At 44.1% G+C, this 20,813-nt stretch overlaps 1 long non-coding RNA gene across 1 annotated transcript; it reads right to left on the minus strand.

Annotated features, from left to right (window-relative positions):
• Positions 1 to 6,643: 6,643 nt before the first annotated feature.
• On the minus strand, positions 6,644 to 12,980 carry LOC144370458 (uncharacterized). Its single transcript, XR_013430439.1, has 2 exons — positions 11,934 to 12,980; positions 6,644 to 11,768 (listed from the first exon to the last, which is right to left on the minus strand). It is a non-coding gene; the product is annotated as an uncharacterized LOC144370458 (long non-coding RNA).
• Positions 12,981 to 20,813: the final 7,833 nt, after the last annotated feature.

A 20,813-nucleotide genomic window follows, 5' to 3' on the forward strand; every position in this document is an offset into this window, starting at 1 on the left:
ATTACTGATTCAGTCCAAGTTATATAAATATTCTCTCAGTAAATCCCAAAATTAAGTAATCTATCTATTTCATCTGCTTACGGAAATCTTTCCTGGAATATTCTGATCTGCTCGAACCTGAATTGGTTGCCTTTTACATTTTTACACAGCTATTATCACGGCATCTCTCTCATCTCTTTTTGGGTTTGGTTTTGTGTATTTCATGGCTTCCTCTTGGTTTGCTTCCTTATTTTTGATATAATGCATCCTCTAGTAGATTCCCAAGAGTATTTGGAAGATACATTTAGAAATTCTTCATATATGTAAAAATGTTTTTTTTTTTCCTCTAGTCTTACATGTGATTGCTACGTTGGCTGAGTGTGGATTTTTTTTTTTTTTTAAAGTCTAAAGTTATGGAAGGGAATGTGAAACAAGACGAATACAGATTTTTTTTTAAAATATATATTTTTTTAAGAGAGAGTGAGAGAGGAGAGAGAGTCAGAACATCAGATAATGAAGACAAGGTTTATCAACTTGAAAAGAGTATAGTCAACACAGAAAAGATGCTTAAATCCCATGAGCAATCTATTCAAGAGATATGGGATGCCATTAAAAAACCAAACTTGAGAGTCATCGGGATAGAAGAAGGCACAGAGATTCAAACCAAAGGAATGGACAGCATATTAAATGAAATAATTGTAGAAAACTTCCCAGAGATGAAAGATGGAATGGATTGCCAAATCCTGGAAGCCTACAGGACCCCAAACATTCAAAACTATAATAGACCAACTCCAAGACACATAATTATGAAGATAGCCAACATACAGGACAAGGAGAGAATATTAAAAGCTACCAGAGAAAAGAGACAGATTACATTCAGGGGTAAACCAATTAGGTTAACGACTGATTTCTCAGCACAGACTTTGAAAGCGAGAAGATCCTGGAACAATGTATTTCAAACGCTGAAAAATAATGGATTTCAACCAAGAATACTGTATCCAGCAAAATTGAGCTTTAGATTTGACAACGAAATTAAAATCTTTCACGATAAACAAAAGCTAAAAGAATTTGCAGCAAGAAAACCAGCACTGCAAAGCATTCTGAGCAATATACTACAAGAAGAGGAATTGAAAAATAGTGCCCAAAACTAACAACAAGAGGTATCTCAGTAAAGGAGGAAGAAAATAACCAAAAAAGTAAAACTAGCCAAACTAAAATAAATAAATAAAGAAGCATGACTGGAAGTACAAATCATATCTCAATTGTAACTTTAAATGTTAATGGCCTAAACTCACCAATCAAGAGACATAGGCTAGCAACCTGGATCAAAAAAACAAATCCAACAATATGCTGCCTTCAGGAGACTCATATGATAGGAAAAGACATACACAGGCTGAAGGTAAAAGGTTGGGAAAAATCATACCACTCACATGGCCCTCGGAAGCAAGCAGGAGTGGCCATACTCATATCAAATAAAATCAACTTCAAACCTAAGTTAATTAAGAAGGATAAGGAAGGACACTATATACTGTTAAAAGGGACCATCCACCAACAAGACATAACAATTATCAATTTGTATGCACCAAACAATGGAGCTGCAATCTACATAAAACAAACGCTCCTCAAGTTCAAGAGTCAAATAGACCATAACACAATAATTACGGGTGACTTCAACACACCGCTCTCGCCATTAGACAGATCCTCTAGACAAAAACTGAATAAAGAAACTATAGAACTCAACAGCACAATCAATAACCTAGACCTAACTGACATATATAGAATATACCAACCATCATCAAGTGGATACACGTTCTTCTCAGCAGCACATGGATCCTACTCAAAAATAGACCATATATTATGCCATAAGGCAAATCTTAGTAAATATAAAAGTGTGGAGATAATACCATGCACCATATCTGACCATAATGGAATGAAATTGGAAATCAATGATAAAAAAAGGAAGGAAAAATCCTACACCACATGGAAAATGAACAATATGTTATTGAATGATCAATGGGTTACAGAAGACATAAAGGAAGAGATAAAAAAATTCTTAGAGTCAAATGATAATACAGACACAACATACCGGAATCTATGGGACACAATGAAAGCAGTTTTAAGAGGGAAATTCATATCCTGGAGTTCTTTCATCAAAAAAAGAAAAAACCAACAAATAAATGAACTCACACTACACCTCAAAAACCTAGAAAAGGAAGAACAAAACAACAGCAATTGTAGTAGAAGACAAGAAATAATTAAAATTAGAGCAGAAATAAACGAAATTGAAACAAAAAAAACCATTGAAAAAATTGATAAAACTAAAAGTTGGTTCTTTGAAAAAATAAATAAGATAGACAAGCCCTTAGCTATGCTAACAAAAAGAAGAAGAGAGAGAACTCAAATTACTAATATACGGGATGAAAAAGGCAATATCACAACAGACACTACAGAAATACAGGAGATAATTAGAAACTATTTTGAAACCCTATATTCTAATAAAATAGAAGATAGCGAAGATATCGATAAATTTCTTAAGGCATATGATTTGCCCAGATTGAGACAAGAAGACACACACAATTTGAACAGACCAATAACAAAGGAAGAAATAGAAGAAGCCATCAAAAGACTACCAACCAAGAAAAGCCCTGGACCTGATGGGTATACAGCGGAGTTCTACAAAACCTTCAAAGAAGAACTAATACCAATACTTTTCAAACTATTTCAAGAAATAGAAAAAGAAGGAGCTCTTCCAAATTCATTCTATGAGGCCAACATCACCCTGATCCCAAAACCAGACAAAGACACTTCAAAGAAAGAAAACTACAGACCAATATCTCTAATGAACTTGGATGCAAAAATTCTCAATAAAATTCTGGCGAATCGAATACAAAAACATATCAGGAAACTTGTGCACCATGATCAAGTAGGATTCATCCCTGGGATGCAAGGCTGGTTCAATATACGGAAATCAATACATGCTATTCACCACATCAATAGGCTTAAAGACCAGAACCATATGATCATCTCGATAGATGCAGAAAAAGCATTTGACAAAATACAACATCCCTTTATGTTCAAAACATTAGAAAAACTAGGGATATCAGGAACTTACCTCAACATTGTAAAAGCTATATATGCTAAACCTCAGGCTAGCATCATCCTAAATGGAGAAAAACTGAAGGCATTCCCTCTAAAATCTGGAACAAGACAGGGATGTCCTCTATCACCACTTCTATTCAATTTAGTTCTCGAAGTACTAGCCAGAGCAATTAGACAGACAAAAGAAATTAAAGGCATAAAAATAGGAAAAGAAGAAATTAAATTATCGCTATTTGCAGATGACATGATAATTTACTTAACAGACCCAAAAGGATCTACAAAGAAGCTGCTAGAGTTAATAAATGAATTCAGCAAAGTGGCAGGATATAAAATCAACACGCACAAATCAAAGGCATTCCTGTATATCAGCAACAAAACCTCTGAAATGGAAATAAGGAAAACCACTCCATTCACAATATCCTCAAAGAAAATAAGATACTTGGGAATCAACCTAACAAAAGAGGTGAAAGATTTATACAATGAAAACTACAGAACCTTAAAGAGAGAGATAGAAGAAGATCTCAGAAGATGGAAAAATGTACCCTGTTCATGGATAGGCAGAACTAACATCATCAAAATGGCGATACTACCCAAAGTTCTCTACAGGTTTAATGCGATGCCAATCAGAATCCCAAAGACATTTCTTGTAGAAATAGATAAAGCAATCATGAAATTCATATGGAAAAACAAAAGACCCAGAATAGCAAAAGCAATTCTAAGCAGGAAGTGTGAATCTGGAGGTATAGCGATACCAGAGCTCAAACTGTACTATAAAGCAATAGTAACAAAAACAGCATGGTACTGGTACCAAAACAGGCAGGTGGACCAATGGTACAGAATAGAGGACACAGAGACTAATCCACAAAGTTACAACTATCTTATATTTGATAAAGGGGCTAAAAACATGCAATGGAGGAAGGATAGCATCTTCAATAAATGGTGTTGGGAAAATTGGAAATCCATATGCAACAAAATGAAATTGAATCCCTTTCTCTCGCCAGCCACAAAAGTTAACTCAAAATGGATCAAGGAGCTAGATATAAAAACAGAGACACTGCGTCTGATAGAAGGAAAAGTTGGCTATGATCTACATATTGTGGGGTCGGGCTCCAAATTCCTTAATAGAACGCCCGTAGCCCAAGAGTTAATAACAAGAATAAACAAATGGGACCTACTTAAACTAAAAAGTTTTTTCTCAGCAAGAGAAACAGTAAAAGAGGTAAATAGAGAGCCTACATCCTGGGAACAAATTTTTACCCCTCACACCTCAGATAGAGCCCTAATATCCAGAATGTACAAAGAACTCAAAAAATTAAACAATAAGATAACAAATAATCCAATCAACAAATGGGCCAAGGACCTGAACAGACACTTCTCAGAGGAGGACATACAATCAATCCACAAGCACATGAGAAAATGCTCACCATCTCTAGCAATCAGAGAAATGCAAATCAAAACCACCCTAAGATACCATTTCACTCCTGTAAGATTGGCAGCCATTATGAAGTCAAACAACAATAAGTGTTGGCGAGGATGTGGGGAAAAGGGCACACTTGTTCACTGCTGGTGGGACTGCAAAATGGTGAGGCCAATTTGGAAAGCAGTATGGAGATTCCTGGGAAAGCTGGGAATGGATCCACCATTTGACCCAGCTATTGCCCTTCTTGGACTATTCCCTGAGGACCTTAAAAGAGCACACTATACGGATACGGCCACATCAATGATTATAGCAGCACAATTCACAATAGCTAGACTGTGGAACCAACCTAGATGCCCTTCAATAGACGAGTGGATAAAAAAATTGTGGCAGCTATACACAATGGAGTATTATGCAGCACTAAGAAACGACAAAATCATAGAATTTGCAGGGAAATGGATGGCATTAGAGCAGATTATGCTAAGTGAAGCTAGCCAAGCCCTAAAAAACAAATGTCAAATGTCTTCTTTGATATAAAGAGAGCCACTAAGAATAGAACAGGAAGGAAGAGCATGAGGAAAAGACTACCAGTAAACTAAGACGAATGGGGGGAGAGAAAGGAAGAGAGAAGGGAAAACATATGGAAATGGTAGGAGACCTTCAGTGATACACAAAATTATAAGAGGTTATGAGGGGAAAGGGGGTGGGGGGAAAAAAGGGGAGAGAACTGAACAACAGCAGAGGAGGTAGAGAGGGAAGATGGGAGGGGAGGGGAGGGGAGGGGGGATAGTAGGGGATAGGAAAGGTAGCAGAATACAACAGTCACTAATATGCCATTATGTAAAAACGTGAGTATGTAACAGAAGTGAGTCTGTATTATGTATTTGGGGAGTTCAAATCTCAATTGAGTCGAATGTATGAAAGATGATATGTCTTGAGCTCTGTAATGTTTTGAACAATCAATAAAAAAAAAAAAAAAAACTAAAATTAAAAAAAAAAAAAAAAATATTTATTTTTTAGTTCTCAGCGGACACAACATCTTTGTTGGTATGTGGTGCTGAGGATCGAACCCAGGCCGCACGCATGCCAGGCGAGTGCGCTACCGCTTGAGCCACATCCCCAGCCCCGAGTGTGGAATTTTATATTAGAAATATTTTTTCTTTAGTATGTTGGGGGGGGCACGACTTCACTATTTTCTAGATTCCATTTTTGCTTTATGAGAAATCTAAGTGTGTTTGATTCTTGATAATGAGTATGTTTCTCCCCCTCTGGAAACTTGTAGGATTTTAAAAAAATCCCTAATGTTCTAGTATTTCATTATGATGTGCCTGAGCATGTGTATTAGTCAACTCTCTGTCACTGTGACAAGATTCCTGAGATGATCAACTTAAAAGGAGAAATGGTTTATTTTGGCTTTCAGTGTTAGAGGTCCATGGTTGCTTGGCCCTGTTGCTTTGGGCCTGTAGTGACACTGTACATCTTGGCAAGAGTGCATGGTGGAGGAGGGCTGTTTAGCTCATGGTGGCCAGGGAGTGAGAGTGACAGTACGGGTTTAGGGTCTCAACATGCCCTTGAAGGGGCATGCCTCCAGTGATCTAACCTCCTTCCATTTGGCCCCACCTTCTAAAGGTCCCACCACCTCTAAGTAGTGATATAGGCTGGCAACCAAGCCTTTAACACATGAGACTTTGGGGCACATTTAAGATCCATACTATAGCAGCATGGATTTATTTTCATCCTTTGTGCTATGTAAAAGGTAGCTTTTTCAATTTGCAAACTTGAGACCTTTGATTCTGGGAGCAAGTTCTTGAATTATTTCTTTGGTGAGTTCCTTTTCTCAGTTTCTCCTGAGTTATATTTCTAGAACTCCTATTATTTAATGTTGGGCCTCCCAGATTTAATTGTTCTTTAATTTTCTGATTGTCTGTCTCCTATTTTACAACTCTTTATTTTTTAGGTTTACTTTGTAAAGTACTGTATTTTCAAATACAGCCATTATACTTTTATAAGTCAAGAACACACACATACACACACACACACACACACACACAAAACACCCTAGGTATTTCAAATAGAAAGGATTTAAAATAGGAAATGAGGTACTGTTCTTATATTTGATGTTACTATAACAAAATACCTGAGGCAGGGTAGTTTATACAGAATAAAGGTTTATTTAGTTCTCAGTCTGGAAGTTGGAAAGTTTCAGAGCATGCTGCTAGTACCTGATGTAGACCTTACTGCATCATGGTATAGGGCTTCAACAGGGTGAGATGGAATCAGTGTGCCAGCTGAGGTCTCTCTTCCTGTTCTTATAAAGACACTAATGCCAACATGGAGATCCCTCAATGACCTCATCTAATCCTAATAACCTCTCAAATGCCATTAACATATGACTTTGGAAATTAAGTTCCCAATTTATGAATTTTGGGGTGACACATTCAAACTAGAGCAGATGCTAACAAAAACACTGAAAGGAAAACCAGGAGGTATAACTAACTAATTTTCTTTCTTTCTTTCTTTCTTTCTTTCTTTCTTTCTTTCTTTCTTTCTTTCTTTCTTTCTTTCTTTCTTTCTTTCTTTCTTTCTTTCTTTCTTCCTTCCTTCCTTCCTTCCTTCCTTCCTTCCTTTCTTTCTTTCTTTCTTTCTTTCTGTGCTGGGGATTGAACCCAGGGCCTTGTGCATGTGAGCAGGCACTCTACCAACTGAACTCTTTGCCCAGCCCTAGGAGGTATAACTCTCATATTCACTTCTGTAGCTGTGGCCAAGAGAACCAGGAAGTTGCTGTCACCCCCCAGATGTCAGGGAGCTATAGGAAATCTCTGCTGATACCACACTTGCTTTGCAGGCTTGGGGTTGATGAATATTAGCAAATGGAATCCAGCTAGACTCTATAAACTGTCCAACTAAGACACCTGCTCCTCCTCTGGAGGAAGGTGAGGACTCTGGTCTCCAGTCTGCCTTCTGATCTCCCTACAAAGAAGAATTTAGAAGGCCATAGTAAGAATACTGATAGAAACAAATGGAAAATTATCAAAAACAAAACACATGGACATGGTCTTCATTCTCTCTGGATCTTCTTTAGGCTAGAGTCTCTTAATCCATTTGATAACTTAGCTTTCACGTTTCCCCTTCTGGCTTCTTTGTACAATATTTTTCATGAAATTTTCCTAACTATCCTCCAATTCGCTATTTTTTCGCTTTGACTATACTTGGCCTAGAGTTTACCCTGAATATCAATGCTTAAAAAATTCTTAAGACTTCTCAAGTTCTTAAGAACTGGTTCTTCTTTTCTAGTCTGCATTTCTATTGTTTTTCACCTAATATTTTTTTCTTGCTTTCGATAGATATTGTACGTTCAATGTCCTTGAGTCACGTAGATGCAAATGCACACGAACATCTCTGTGTGCATGTGGTTTACTGATTTTGCCATCTTTCTAATGAAGAAGGCTTAAATTTCTTCATTGTTGAAATGTGTTCTGGAACTTCGCTTTGCAGATCCATTTTGAAAGCCAGTTTCCTCCCTCTGATTTGTTTTATTTTTGTCTTTTATTTTTCCCGGCCTCTTCCTCAATGTGCAGTTGATAGCTTTGTGGTTGGTTCCACCCCATCTTCCACCCTCCATCCTATTCCAGAACAAAGTCTTATGTGTCATTTCACAGCTCTTTCTCCTTGCCAGAATAATGCCAATCCAGATGTGGAGACACTGTGTGGCTTGGCTTGCTTCTCATTGTGAGGCTCTGCTCCCTCTGCCCCTCTTACCTTGCCCTGTGCTGGTCATCATCCTGAAGCAGGATCTTCCTCTGGTCTCCTGTCTCCCAGAGAATTTTTTTTTTAAAATAATAAACCTTTCTATTGAAGTACAATGAATATACAGAAAAGTACTCAGGCCATAAATGAATACCTAGATGAGTTTTTTTTAAAATATATATTTTTAGTTGTTGTTTATTTTATTTATTTATTTATATGTGGTGCTGCGAATCGAACTCAGTGCCTCTCATACTTGCTAGGCAAGTGTTCTCCCACTGAGCTACAATCCCAGCCCCCAGGAAATTTTTGCAAAGTAAATGCTCTGGTGAAATGAAAAGGAGTTGGGGTTCTTTGGAGTGGGCATCCACCAACCTGACACAGAAAAGAAGTCTCCAAAGAAGATCAAGGGGTTCCTGGATAGAAGAGGGAGTTCCACTCAGGAACAGTGAGGTTCTTTTTTTTTTTTTTTTTTTTGGTATTGGGGATTGAACTCAGGGGCACTTGGCCACTGAGCCACATGCCCAGCCCTATTTTGTGTTTTATAACAGGGTCTCACAGTGTTTTATAACAGGGTCTCACTGTGTTGCTTAGCCCCTTGCTTTTGCTGAGGCTGGCTTTGAACTTGAGATCTTCCTTTCTCAGCCTCCCAAGCCACTGGGATTACAGGCATGTGCCACCGCGTCCAGCAACAGTGAGGTTCTTGATATATGGGATGGGAAATAATTTTAGCATCCACCAGTTGGAGGCATAGACAGAGGCTGATTTAGGAAAGCAGGTACATATTCAAGGGAGAATGAGGGCAATCTCAAGAGAGGGATGCCGTTGGGGTAAAACAAGGAATACACATTGAAGGGAGAATGCTGGTCATCTTGAGAGCAAGAAACATATTTTAAGGGCTCCTGGGATTTCTTTGAAAGGAAACTTGGTGAAGAGCAGGTATGGAAAGGTCAGTGGAAATGATATCAGTCTGGTGATCTCAAGGTGGGTCCTGGTGGGCTGTTCAGGATCCTCAGGCTGCGATGGTCTTCATTATCTGATCAATAGGGACTGCTGCAAAGTCCCCTAAATTACAGGTTCCTCAAGATAGCTTATCTCCCTGTTAGTGTGTTTTTTGGGGGGGAGGGGCTAACTAACAGTGCACAGGTAGACTTACAGGTTTTCCAGGAATTTGGGAGTAACAGGCCTGGAAGGAAGACTGCCTTAGGGAGTGACAGGCCTGGAAAAAGTATGTGAAACTTCTAAACTAAAATCTTATTTCCTTGTCCTTCCTTTATGTCTCTTTTCCATCTATTTATAAATTTCTTCTATCCCACATCAAACCCAGAGCAAGAAAAGCCTACTACTGACCCCTGGAAGGCCCCTAGTGTTCCTTCCGGTCCTTTCAAAGGTAACTGCGCTCCTGCTTTCTTAAACCATCCTTGGGGACCCAGAGCCCAGCAGCACCTCCGTCACGTTTCCCACGCAGTGTTTTTGGGCTCTGTTCTGCTTCTGGCTCACAGAAAGTTCACCTTCTTGTTTCTGAGCCCAACTCTGTGTGTTGGGTTATAGATTAGAATGTTTTATTCATCACTGGTTAGAACAGAGAACTCACCACTCCATCCTGATTAGAAGTCCAGCAGGATCTGTTTATGGGATGTCAGTAGCTAGGACCGGAGACCAGGGAAATGGTAGCAGATAGGCTGTGTTCAGTGGGTGAAAAAAGCATGTGCATGTTTCCTAGTGAATTCAAAATTTTGTCTTGAAATAGCAGACAACAAAAAATGCAGGTAATTGAGATGACTTAAGACACACACACAGATATACACGTGTGTGTGTGTGTGTGTGTGTGTGTGTGTGTGTGTGTGTGTTTCCCCAGCTAATCCAGAGAGACTGGAATGAAGAAGACCGCTCAGAGTTACTTGCTGGGAGGGAGTTTGTGTAATCTGGGTGAGGCATACCAAGGGCCCAGGAGGGCAGTCACAGTGGGGTGGTAAGATTGCAAGAATGAGTTTGGGTGATAAATAGGAGGTGTCTGATTGGATGGATGTCAAAGATGATTTTTTAGTTTCTGGAAAATTGGTGGGAAGTGGTATAACTTATAGAGCTTAAAGGAGTGCTAGGAAAGGAGCAGGTTTGTGCGAATTTATTTTATTTATTTAAAAAAGTTTAAAAAAATTGTTTTGGGGGTACCGGGGATTGAACTCAAGGGCACTCAACCACATTCCTCAGCCCTGTTTTGTATTTTATTTAGAGACAGGGTCTGACTAGGTCGCTTAGCACCTGGCTTTTGCTGAGGCTGGCTTTGAACTTGCAATCCTCCTGCCTCAGCCTCCCAAGCCCACTGGGATTACAGGTGTGGGCCACTGGGCCCAGTGGGAATTTGTTTTATTTGTGGCTGTCTCTGCATGTCCCCTCCCAAGGTTCTGGTCTTCTGACTCAATTGACAAATACATGTGTGTTGAGTGCCTGGTTGGGTAGGGAATTAACGAGCAGACATGGTCGTGTTTAGGCTGGGGCTCTTTGGAGTGGGCATTCATCAACACAAAGGAATCGATGGTCTTCAGGTTGACCTTTCCTGTCCACCAGGTACAGGGGATGCCCAGATTCCATTTGGGCCCTTTTGAGAAAACTAGGGGAAGAAGCAGTGAGTCAAGTGCTTCCCAGAGAAGGGCAGGTGCAAGGGAGAGGAATTCCAGCTTTTCCTTTCTTTTGATTGGCTAGAATTCAGTCCCCACCAACTTCTGCTTCTTAAGGTCCTTGGAAACCTGGGACCCTGGCCTCCTGCAGATACTTCAGTGATTCGATACAAATGCGTCTTGGCATCCTGGGGTCAGGAGGACACATTTTGCCGTATCTGTGAGTCCCCAGGAGATGTCTAGGAGGTCTGTGAGGACCCTTCTTCTGACTCTTCTCTCTTTCTACCTACCCCTAAGCCTCTCCCCATCACGGAGCCCTCCTCAGGTTGCTCACTGGTCGGGCTGAGTGTTGCGATACCCCGGTCAGGCTGATGTCTAAGTAGCCATCTAAGCAGGTTCCAGAATCACCTCCCTGGAGTCTGGAGTCTCCAGAGGAGTCAATTTAGACCCTAGAAGTTTACTCCAGGGAGAGTCAACACACAGAAAGCTGTATCTCTTTCAGCTTCACCCTATACTCCTGGGGAAGCAGATGCGCACTGTTGTCATGATCCTGCTCACATTATTGCTAATTTGGGGCAGGAACGGAACAATAAGATGTTGTGACCTGTGAAACCATGATCCAACCCCTACATTCCATAGAAGAGGCCCAGGGAGGTCAAGGCACTCATTCAAGGTCAAGCCAGGAATACTTTCTTTTGTCCTCCCTCCCCACCCCCATCCCTGGCTCCCAGAGGGCTTTAGAGCCACCCTAGTGAACTCTAGGGTGCTTACCATCAATCCAGATACTGACAACGTTTTGGGGAGGGTGCTGAGAGCCCCTGGGTCCCATGGACCTTGTGAGATCTGAGCTTGGGGTCTCATCAAAGTCTTGCATTCAGCCAGTCTTCCCCTGCAGGCTCCTGCACCTGGGACTGGAAGAATGAATAGGGACCTTGTTTGGTAGGAATTTCTTTCCTCTGCTGTTTGCTTTGGGTTTTTTCCCTCTCCATTCCTGGCTCCTAACCCAATATTTGGTTTTCTGTGAGCACTAAATATATTTTTTTTTTCATTTAACCCCCAGAATCATGGCTTCCTACCTGCTTCCCACGACCGGATCCACAGCCTGGAATGAAAACAGAACCCAGAGGGCATCAGCAGCTCAAGGCTGAGGGGGTGGCAGTTCCGGGGAGGGGGAGGTGCAGCGCCAGGAGGGAGGGAGCACTCACCCACGCGGGGCACCTCTCAGACGCCCTGAGAAAGAGAGCAACAGGGGGAGGGAGGCGACTCCTTGGCTTCGGTCCCCTACCTCTTCCAAACAGGGCCTGGGGACTCTTCTCCCTATGCAAAAAGTGTCCTGTCCACCCCTAGCACTTCCAAATCACCCCAGCCTTCCAGGTGCAGACTGCGGGGGTAGACCCAGGGCGCAGTCAAAACCTGCACCTCAAGCCCACCCTACCACACCTTCGCCTCTGCTCCAGCCTGGCTGCTGCCCCCTTGGAGGGCTCCCCCACCTTCCTGCTGGCTGCACTGTTTACAGTCAAGGCAGCAGCGCAGGCGTGAGCTAAATCCTGAGCTAAATCAAACTGGGCAGTGGAAAATTCCCCTCCGGAGCCTCCTGGGTAGCGGCTCTAAGCAGCTGCTATTGAACACCAGGGCTTGTTAGGCACCTGGCTTTCAGGTCCCCCACCCACTAAGCCCCCAGCTGGGGAGGAGGTAACTGTTTCTCTCGACTTCAGAGCCAGGGAGGGGTAGCCAGGAGCCCTGCTCCCCAGAACTGCCCCTTGTTAATGCCTGTTAAAAATCTCATCTTAAATCCGACTTGGTTTTCCAGATTTGAGAGCCCGTGGCAGTACATTCTGTCTCCGTCTGGTTGAGCAGGAAAACAGGAGACAGAGCTTCCTACCACCTGATTTACAGCCTTGGCGTGTTTTTGACACACAAATCACTCGAGAGAGTGAGGCTCGGTTGTGGTTCTGCAGATGGGATCTGGCAGGATTGCTTCCTGCCTGGGTGGGGAGGGCCGGCCAGCTCAGGCGTGTAAGTGGCTTAGGAAGAGGCCTCCTTCCTGTTTGAAACGCTGCCCACTGCCTGCCCCCCAGATGTGCATGGTACCCCGAAGGGCCATGTTGGGGCACAGGGTTGGTGGGGAAGGTGCAGGACAGTGGAGATTGGCTCACAAGTCCTGGTGAGCAGCAGGGCCTTTCTGCCTTCCTCCCCTTGTGCCTTTTCTTGCTTCACTTGCCTTGGTTTCTTCAATGTGTGTCTACCTGTCAGGCACACACCTGGACACTGTGGTAGCTTCTGAGAGGGACTTGGAAATAGGAATGCAAAGATTCTTCTAGGAAAGGTTGAATGCAGTTAGTGTCAGAGGATAGATAAGATAAATTGCCTGGGGATCCAAAGCCTCAGGGGAGGCTTCCCTGAGGAAGGAGTGGCAGTGCTTGTCAGGACAGAAGACAGAAGAGCTGTCCTGGCTACGAGAAGGATCTGATCCTCTGGGGATTCTCTGCTATACCTCTGACTCTGTCCCCGACTGAAGCCTGCCCAGAGCACTTTCTGCTTTTAACTCGTAGCTTAGCCATCCCAACTGTCAAGTCTCCTCTGCCATTTCCGTCAGGAGCCAAGGGGTTTCTTTGAGGCTGGCACCAGGCCAGCATCCACTCCTCTGCCCCACTCCCACGACCAAGGCTTGGGTTCCACTGTCCCTTTAAAGTGGGCTGTGCTTTGGGTGTAGGTTCAAGTCTTACTTCTTGCAAGAGGGTTCCAAGGCTCTTCTGAGCAGATGGCAATGGGTTTGGCTGATCTGGTTGATAGGCTTGGGGGTTCCCTTGTCTTCTTCTCACTCCCTGCTCTGTGCACTCAGTCTGTGGTTGTGGGGGCTGCCACAGGATGCCTCACTTCCCCACCACTTCTCCTGGGCCATCTGAAAGGTCTTGCTGGTTTACAGAGGACGTGGTGTGGGCACCACTTTATTCCACTCCAGCACCAATAAAGGGTTTGCTAACCGATTTGGGTGCCTAGCATATAACAACCAAGTAGAAGATAGCCTGTCCTCCAGAGCTCACAGCCCATTCACATCTGTACATTAGACTTGCACTTACCACTTAGATTTGCACTTGACCTCCATCCCCACATCTCCAGAGGTGGGTAAGGGAGATACTGTTGCTGCTTCCAGTACAGAAACAGGTGACCCCAAATCCAGAATCTTGGTGGTTTGCTCACATCTTGCCATCAGCTGGTGAACTCAAGTCTCGCTCTTCTCACCGTGACTCTGTTCAGTTTTTTCTTCCATGAACAACCTACCTCACTGGGTGGTTACAAAGATCAAATGCATGTAGAAGTCATGGCATAAGATTAGATTTCCTCCTTTTGGGTATGGGAGCATGTGGTATGCTTATGTGAATCTCCCCACATTGGTTGAGGTGGGAAATCTTGCTTCCATCTGTCTTCCCTCGCTTTGTTCTTTTTGAGGGGGAAGAGGACAGGGGACAAGGTTGCAGGAGAGAGGAGTGACTGTCCGCAGGGTAGGAGAGATATCTGGGGCTTCATTAACACAGGAACCCCATCCTTGGCTCATCCCAGAGGGCGGAGGCCGGGCTTGTTGTTACTCTGCCCTGCCTGCCAGCAGAGGCAGCTTATGGATTTGGTGACAGATTTCTCTGAAGAGATGAATGAAGCAATTGTGCATTTGGTGTAGAGGAGATTCCAGACAGAGGAGATGTTTTCAGTGGCAAGAACCCTGAAATGGAGTATTTCAACGAATCAACAAATACAGGTATCGACTTTGGCATCCTTTGATGGTCCTGTGAGCACTTGTAAGCCTCTTGAAGCTGTTCTTGGCATAGATGAACCATGTCTAAAAGCTTTTATTCTTGTCTCCATTTTAATCACCCCTTCTACCTCTTGGAGGGATTCCTAACTCAAATTCTTGGACTACAAAAGCGGTTAACGGAATCCCTGGTGGATGAGGTCCCAAATCAGAAGGATAGTTTTTCCATAGCTCCATAGTTGTTCAGAAACATCTGATAACCAATTTAAGGGGTCTCTGAGGAGTTTAAGGTGTTCTGTGTGAAGAAAGGTTCTCCTCACCTGTTTATCAGCATTTTAAAGAGGACAGCTAAGGGCTAGTGGTAAGCAGAGACAGACCTACAAAATATTTGTTTGGCAAGTACTGGGGTTTTACCATTTAAATTTGGAAGTTGGAGGTCAGAGTGGTGGGTCAGAATGGTGGGGAACCCCCAGAAGTTGTGTGCTTAGGTCTGTCCACAGTGAAGGACACATCATATGCTATCAGGCTCCATCTGATGCTGTTGAGAGTTGGGGGTGAAGAAGCAGTGAATGTGACACAATCCTGGCCAGACACAGAGCTGCAAATATGTGGTGGAGGGGTGGTGGGAATAAAGGGTGAGATTGGAAATTGGAGTTCCTGGCTTGGAAACATCTGGGAGAGGGAAATTACCCTCTCTTCCAAATACCTAGAAGTTTCTTCCATCCTGCCTTGAGAAGGTAGCTTAAGACCGAATTTTCTGGTACTACAGAGCTTGCTCAGGGATTGCTGTGAAGATGAGTGAGCTTGGCTTTGGAGACCAACCTCCAGCCCTAAGGCTGTCTCTGGGTGGCACCTGGCCAGTGTCCTCTTATTGACACCACAGCCCTGCAGGGCCACATGGAGGCTCCTGGGGGTAGGGAAACAGGTCAGAAACAGAAACTATAATTAAATCTTTTTTTACCTACCCTCACCCCCAGCAGGAAGTTATTCTTGGTGCTCAGCAGGGAAGATGGGGCAGTGGTGGGGTATGACAAAAAGGCAGCTTTTGACCTTGTGGCCTTTTTGGTGATTGGGTGGAGAGGTTTTAAGATTGAAAAAGAGATTTCTTTAAGCATCTTTTGAAAGTAGGGACGGAGGAGGACATCTAGCTTGTCTCTTTGTAGACTCTATTGCAGACTCTATTGGCAGGGAGAAGGCAATGCTGAGCCTTGGGGCTGGCCAGCTAATCCGTCCACACCAGCTCCTTGGGTCTTGTTCCTTGGACCTTAGAGCTGAATGTGAACAATCTGGAGAAACAAGTGGGAGTAGTTCTGCTTGTGTGGGCTGAGGCAGGCGTAGCTGCAGTCAGCAAGGGGCTTGTGTCGTCCAAATTGGTGGCCACCGTTTAATCTGAGCAGAGCTTGGAATTATGGGGCTTCATTAGCACCTCCCCTCCCTGCCCGTCCCGTGGAGTCAGACTAGAGCCCAAACCTCAGGCCTGAGGACACTAAGCAAGAAAGCAGAGGCAGAGGACTAGCTGTTTAGCCAGCACTCCCCTTCCCATCCTTTCTTCCAGGGTCCTTTGGGAAGAGCTGTTTATTCCTCCTGCCTTGTCCCCTGTGTGTCCACAACTCCATCAATCCTGCAGTCCTCTCCTCTTCTCCCCAAGACCAGAGCCAGGGCCAAGGAGCGTAGCCAAGAGTGCAACTTGGTCTGGTCTCCCGCAGAAAGGATTGCAGCATCTCCCATTCAACACAAGCCAAGGTCTGGGAGGAGTGGGACGTGGGGCTCAAGTTCTTGGAGCAGGGACTGCAAACACTTGGCCTTCAAGAAGAAAAATTACCATCCACGGAGGGACCTGCCTCCAGAATGAAGACTTAGGATCCTTAGGATCCTGTTCTTCTGCTCTAGCTACTCCTCGGGGGCAACATTCTCCTTCACTTGCATTTTTATGAAAAGCAAATCTCCATTTCACTGGGCGCATCCCTCCCCTTCAGTTCCTTCCTCTTTGAGCTCCTGCCTCTTCACCTGCGCAGCCAGGGCCCCCCAACTCCCGCCTGGTGTTTCCCACTTGTGTCCATGCAATTTCCTCCTGGTTAATGCTCCTGACTGGGGCAGGACATGCAGTGTCCCTGGCATCTCTGGTGTGGATGAACAGGATGGGGAGGGGAGGAAAGTTCTGGAAGGCTCTCATTCTTGGTTGCTGCTGAGGTGGTATAGCCCTGCCCTTACCTCCAGAGTGCCTTTGCCCCTCACCCTCTCCATCACCCACTCCCACCTTTGCTGTCTTGTCCTTTTTTAGTTTTCACTTCAACTTCTTCTTAGCATCTCTGGCCACTACCATCTATGCTGAAGCGCCCGGGGTGCCAGCCCTAGTCTTCCCATTGTTCTTCTTGTGCCTTTACTACAGCCCCACAGTGAGGCCAGAGTGATTTTTTAACTTCGCTTGGCTGAGCCAGCCTCTGCTTGCTCTCCAGCATTTTCCTTAGCCTTGGTGGTGATGACCAAGAGGTTCAGGGTGGCCCATCTGAAGACCTCACAGTTCCTGTCCCTTGCTACGTCTGCTTCACATACTGAATCCCAGCTTTTCCTGACAGAATGTGTTCTTGGCCCTGCCTCCAGATATCTGCCAGTGATACCCCTCCTTCCCAGGGTGCTTGGTGTGGGTGTCTGTACTAGCACACGTGTATTCACGCACGCATGCACGCCCACCCACCCACACACACACACACACACACACACACACACACACACACACCGTCTAAACCAAGGTTCAATCACCTTTAGGGATTATAATTTCCAGAAATAATTTTCTGATGGATCCCTCTAGGTCCTGCATCCCACCTCACATTAAAATGGACACTTCAATTTAAGTGTCCTTTGACTTCTCTGTAGCTTTTGTTGCTGTTGACCACTTCTGCCTTCTTGAAAACTCTTCTCTGGTTGGGTATAATGGCACACACCTATAATACTGGCAACTCAGGAGGGTGAGAAAGAAGGGTCACAAGTTCAAGCAAGGCCAGCCTGGGCAAATTAGTAAGACCTATCTTAAAATAAATAAATAAATAAATAAATAAATAAATAAAGGCTGGGATTGTAGCTTGGTGGTAGAGTCCCCTGAGTTTGACCTCCAGTACTGCAAAAAAGAAAAAGAGAAAATTTTCATCTGTGTTATTTGCATTGGGATTGCCTCCTGAATATCCATTCTTTCTATCTTTTGGTAATATGTCAAGTACCATGCTTTTTGTTTTTGCAATACTGGGGATCAAACCCAGGGCTTCAATCATGCTAGGCAAGTGCTGTACCCCTGAGCTACATCCCTGGCCCTTCCCTGTTTTTTATTTGAGGAATCTACTGGGTCTACGTGCTTTGTAGAAAATCAACTTCATCCCATGCTCTAAGTTTGAGGAAATGACTTTGGCATAAACTAAGGAGAGTCATAGAAATTGATTCCAGGGTGGAATGTGACTAAATTCAAGCCAATGTTTGTTGGTAGTTTCTGGGTAAGAAGTTTCCTTGTATCTCTGGGAGATCTCTGAGTATGATGATCTCTTTACCCTGATTTTGGAGGGGAAAATAGGAAACCTGGGAGTTTTTGGCAGCAGGCCTTAGAATAAAAACTAATCCTGTCGAAGGCAGAGCCAAAGGACAGAAAGAAACTGGGTCTTTGATGTCATTGGTAGAGCTGCTGAATCAAATCAAACCTGAAGCCAGAATTGATCCTGTGTTTCCAGTTTTTTTAAATCACTTTTATTATTTGGGCCACTTTGAATTGACTTTTTTTGTTACATGTAGAAAAATCCTTATGCACTCACTTTTTTTTTCTCCCCTGATTTTTTCTTCTTCCTCTGTAGTCACTTCTTTCAACTCCTCAGCTTCCTCTTCCTTTCTCCTTCTGTTGTGTAATGGTGATTTTCTGTGATTCATCCTATTGTCATTTATCAACTGAATGACCTCATTTATGATCTCAGTTTGCCATTGTCTCCCAAATCTATCATATCCAAGGTCCAGGCAGAGATATCTAAAAACTTTCTAGCATCTCTTATTTGTCCCACAGACTCAACAAGTTCAAAATTGGACTTTTTATTTTATTTTTTATAGTACTGCAGATGGAACCTAGGGCCCCATGTATGCCGGGCAAGCACTCTACTACTGAGCTACACCCCCACGTCTTTTTCAATTTTTATTTTGAGACAGGGTCCCACTGAGTTTCCCAGACTGGCCTAGAATTTGTAATCCTCCTGCCTCCACTTGCAGAGTAGCTGGGATTACAGATGCGTACCACAGTGCCTGGCTCAAAATTAAACTTTTAATTATTCCCTACCAACCTGTTCCTTGTTCTGTGTTTCCTACCTTTGTTAGTGGCTCAACCATCCTTCCTACTGTTGGAGTTAGAAGCTGAGCATCACTGTCCTTCTTGCACACCACCCGGGTCCTTAGTCCCATCTGATCTGGCCCTCATCCTGCGTCTCCACTGCCTTGCCTTGACTGCCTGTCCCCTCTTGATAGACTAAGACTGGGCCCTCCAATGACGCCTCTTCCCTAAGGCCAGCCATGGTCTCTATCTAGAATCTTTTTTTTTTTTTTTTTTTTTTTAGCTCTTCAAATGTTTTACTTCATCTTCTTAAGACAACAGGACATAAATTTGTCGTCTTGGTGTGCACAAAGCTGTCAGATGTCTGAGGTCCTGATGAAGACAGGTTTCTCATTTCTCATTCAGGTTAAAGTATCTGCCGCCCAATGCCAAAGAATGGACTCAGAGACAGGAGGCACGAAAGTGAGGCTCTCATGGCAGTCTTGCAAGATCCAGTGTCTGGTGACCATGCACCCCTGGGGTTATATCTGCCTTAAGTCCTTAGCTGGCCACTCCGCACGTGTCCAGAGCTCTGCAGCGGGTGCTACTCCCGGCCTACCTAGAATCTTTTGATGATTTCCCCTGTCCTGTTTGAGGACCAGCTCCCAGAATCATCACTGTCGTAGGTCTCTTGATCTTCTGGAAGTTTCTAGGTCTCTCTTCTAGAAAGAGAAGGCTTTGCCTATGTCACTCTTCCTATCTTGGCAGCTGTCCCACCCCACCCCAATTCTGCAGGCAGACGCCTGTGTTCAGGCTGAGGTGCTCCCAGGGTTGGCTGTCCACTTCTGTCTCTGCAGACACTTTTGTGTTGATCTCTCTCTGAGCCCTAACTCACTGTGTCAGCTTCTGAGACTGACCCTCCTTGAGGGCAAGGACATAGACCCCAGACCTCCCTTAGAGTGCATCTACCTGTCTGCACTTTATCTGCCAACTCAGTGAGGAGCACATGCCTCTTACCTCAATGTCCTAAATCCCCAGTGTCCCCAGTCACAGCATGGCACTTGACCTGCAGTAAGTGCTCTACAGATGTCCAGCCAAGTGAATGAGTGGACACACGAATGAGTGGGTGAACTGGAGGCTTCTTCCCAAGGAGCCTACTTCCTGTGGCTCATCCAGCCCTGAGGGGAACGTCTGGTCATTGCAGGGGGCAATGCTAAGCAGGTGGCCCTCCTTTCAGCTTGAAGTGGGAGGGGGAGGGTTGTGGAGCACCCTGGAGGTCAGCCCTCTGGTAGCAGCAGCAGGAGTAAAGAGGAACTGGGACACTTTATTCTCACTACCAAGTCTACCCAAGCATCATGGGGCAATTGAGACAGACGACTTTGATCCCTACAATTTGCAAGATTTTTTTTTTTTTTTCTACAGGGCAGAATACAGGGAAACTTTCAGGCTATTTGGGACTAGGCAGAGGAGCAGAGGTAGGTACTGAAGGAAAATGGAGAAGCTCTGGCTGCCCCCATTCTGTCCCACATTGCCTTTCTCACACCCATTCCCTAGTCATCAGCCCACCGTCTCTCCCTTCTGGGATCAAGGGCTCCTTCTTACTTTACACAGGACTGGAGGCCTGAGGGTTTGACACATCCACCTGCCTGTAGATTCAAAATAAGGAATGTAGATGTGGGGGAGTCTGTGGCTGATCAGCTGATCCCAGGGCAGCTGCAGCCGGCGAGAGGGCACCGGTTTTGAATTATGTGTTCTGAATTATGATGAAAACTACCGATAATAACAACCACATGATGGGAACTCACCGTGATGCCTAATCCTCTTTCCAGCAGGCCCTCTTAATGAGGTCACTTTCTGCAGATGGGGATTGGATTTCCGGCGAGCATCTGAGAGCCCCCTGCTTCCAGCCACTCTTCTTCCACTCCTCCTCACTTC

This window comes from Ictidomys tridecemlineatus, chromosome 14, assembly GCF_052094955.1.
Source record: "Ictidomys tridecemlineatus isolate mIctTri1 chromosome 14, mIctTri1.hap1, whole genome shotgun sequence".
Lineage (NCBI taxonomy): Eukaryota > Metazoa > Chordata > Mammalia > Rodentia > Sciuridae > Ictidomys > Ictidomys tridecemlineatus.